The following is a 3,106-nucleotide window of genomic DNA, read 5'->3' on the forward strand; positions in this document are numbered from 1 at the left end:
ACTCTTGTCCTTACTGTTTCAGGGACAGGGGAAGCGGGGGAGGACCAGACTTAAGTATTTGAAATATTCCTCTTTTACTAAGAAACAGGGAGCCTCTCTGATTGATTTTCTGGGGAGACAGTTGTCCCTTCCTTTTAGTGGTCTTAAATGTAGATTGAGCAAGGAAAACATAATTTCAGTTTCTTTTAATTGTCTCCTTGAGTATCTACTCATCTTTCTTAGACCTGAAGTTAGAAAATTAACACTGTTCCCAAAACATAATTTGATTCAGCCTGCTAGGCCCTCTGGGACATTTTTCCACACTCTTATGGCTCTGTGATCCTCTCTTCCCATCCCCCCATACCTGGGTAAGTTCCTGCCCCAGGCCCTTTGCATATGATATTCCATGCACCCGGAACACTCCTCACCTGGGAGTCCACATGTTCCTCCCTCCTTGAGGCCTTTGCTTCAATGCCATCTTTTCAGGGGGTCCTCCTCTTTAGAATCCTTGGACCCAGCCCTCCCCGCCTCTGCTTTAGCTTTCTCCAGAGCATGCCTCACCTCATCAAATATCACTTAAGTCCTTTGTTTACTGTCTACTACTTTCTTACAAAAACTTACAAAGAATTTTTGTCCCTTTTGTTTACAATTTTAAACCCAGTCCTAGGATAATTTTTGAATCTGAAACTTCAGAGAGGAGTCTGGCATGCTGTATCCCAAAATCAGTCTTCCGCCCTGGAAAAAAGAAAAAAAATTCCTCCCCAAACCAAACCAAACCAAACCAAACCAAACCAAAAAACCCACCCACCACCATCCAACAACAACAACAACAAAAACAAAACAAAACAAAAAAAAAAAAAAAAACAAGGTAAAACCCTATAAATATGTTAAAGATTCAACCCTGCTGTGCCACCTCTAGGAATTTTTCCCTCACAAGTAATCACAGATGTGTGCAAAGATACTGTTAGAAATGTTACAAAAGCGAAGCGCTAGAAATAATAAGAGCTGACATTTAATTACCACTTACCATGTGCCAGGCCCTGTTCCAAGCATTTAATGCATGTGAACTCGTTTAAATCTTAGAACCGCAAAACTTGCTTATTATTGTCTGGATTTTGCAGTGAGACACAGGCAGAGGATCTGGAGAGAATGAACTAGAGGCAGGATTCAAATCAAGACCCTGGGCTCTTCACTGCTCTTTGGTTAAACGCTCTACATTCCCATCACCACCGGCCTTCAGTGCAACCACTTAGTGATGTTGGAGACAAGGAATTTGCCCCTGAGCTTCTTCTGATGGACAGTGGACCACTGAAATCCTAAACAGATTGTGTTTTCGTACATCTTGCTGGGAATGTCGGCTTTATCAGATTCTCAAAGACATCCAGGAACCAGGGTCGTAGGATAATTCTTCCAATGAACAAATTCCTGGGTTGTCAATGTTGCCTTTAGCATGATCTTAAAACAATTTTTTGGCTTCCTTTCTTCCACGTAAACTTTCCTCTTCTTGTCCCCAAATCATGTTGACAACATAGAAGTTACCACAGAAGAATCTTTAATGACTTGAAAACAATTTCATGATTATTCTTAACTGCAAAGAGCAGGTTATTAGAGTTTACATTATGATCACATTTTCTAAAAGGACTCCAACTCTCTATAAGTTTAACAGTTGTCATTTCTGGGTGATGAAATTATGAGTGTCTTAAATTTTTTTCTGGCCTTGTGTTCTTTACATGTTTGCAAGAATATGAATTACTTCTGAAATAATTTTTTTAATAAATGAAAGGTAAACATTTATTACTGGAGAAGAGAAAAATGTATACAGAAAGTCTAAATGCTTTCTCTTCATGCACTACCTTTGCAATAAATTCTAAATACCAACTTTAAAGGTATTTTCAAGGATAACTTTTTCTTAACACATGACCATCTACATGCTGTGGACTTTTTTCATAGAAATCATATACTGCAAGTATATTTTTACAGTTTACGAGAAGCTTAGAGCACTTATGTATTAATAGAGAAGACATACCTTACTGCAAAATATTACAGAAGTAATACAACTATGTCGCTCTTAAACATTTAATTATTTGATTCAAACAGAGAAATGGAAAAAAAAAAAACACAAAATCAGGAATAGGCTTGGCTTTAAGATTTTTTGTATTTGGTTCGTTCTACTTTTACATCATCTCCAATTAGCTGACAGAAGTAAGTGACCACTGTAGAAGCCTGTGTGTCCATCAACACAAATGAAGGAATAATATGTGTTTCCAAGGCATTGTATGCACCAGTGGCAGAACCTGGGCTAGTGTAGAATTTATTTTCATGCTCAAATGCTTCAAATTTGTGTGCATGTCCTGCGATAAGAATGTCCACATCAAACTGTCTCTGCAACAGGGCTAAGCTGGCCACTTATCTCCCCACAGAATAACTTGATGTCCATGGATCAGACCAATTTTGAACTGTCCCACAGTCAGGATTTTCTGTTCTGGATAATTCAGGTTCTCATCCAAGTTTCCTTTCACCCTATGAGCAGCTCCAGCCAGAGTCTTGAGATAGTCATAACTCTCCTCGGTGCAAAGGTTTCCAGTGCAGAGAATGTGCTGGATCTTTCCTGGCACCAGGAGTATTTTGAATTTAGCAGGGATGTGCCCATCTCCTAATACCAACACAAATCTGCACCCAGGCTTTCAAAATAACTTCAGAAACAGGAATCTGGAATCACGGCAGGAAATTATTTCTCCTTCCTTGGATAAATGTCTCAATGTAACGGTAAACTAGAGTCACCCTGTCACCAGGCTGTGCTCAGTCACCATGACAGCAGCCATCCTCTTCCTCAGGCTCCTCCGAAATAAACTTTTTTAAAGAAAAAATTTATTCTTTGGGAGGATAATTTGGTAGTAGCCATCAAAATTTGAAATGTATATACACTTTGGGCCATCAGTTCTAGTCCCAGGAGTCTGTTCTGCAGAAATCCTTGCACAAGAGTCTGAAGGCAAGCCCAGGGACAGTCCCCACTGCTAAGTAAACTATGGTCTCTCCATTCTATAACAAACCCTGCGGCTGTTAGAAACCAAAGCAGGCTGCTAGATCTGGGTGAAGACACCATTAGGTATAAGGGGAGGTTCCAGAA

The 3,106-nt window shown here is 39.7% G+C and overlaps 1 pseudogene across 1 annotated transcript; it reads right to left on the reverse strand.

The window, feature by feature from the left end:
- Positions 1–1,419: 1,419 nt before the first annotated feature.
- On the reverse strand, positions 1,420–2,801 carry LOC306647738 (vacuolar protein sorting-associated protein 29-like; annotated as a pseudogene). The gene is made up of 2 exons: positions 2,769–2,801; positions 1,420–2,660 (listed from the first exon to the last, which is right to left on the reverse strand). The product of its transcript is annotated as a vacuolar protein sorting-associated protein 29-like (transcript).
- Between the last annotated feature and the right edge of the window lie 305 nt (positions 2,802–3,106).

Source organism: Sciurus vulgaris, assembly GCF_902686455.1.
Source record: "Sciurus vulgaris genome assembly, chromosome: 17".
Classification (NCBI taxonomy): Eukaryota; Metazoa; Chordata; class Mammalia; order Rodentia; family Sciuridae; genus Sciurus; species Sciurus vulgaris.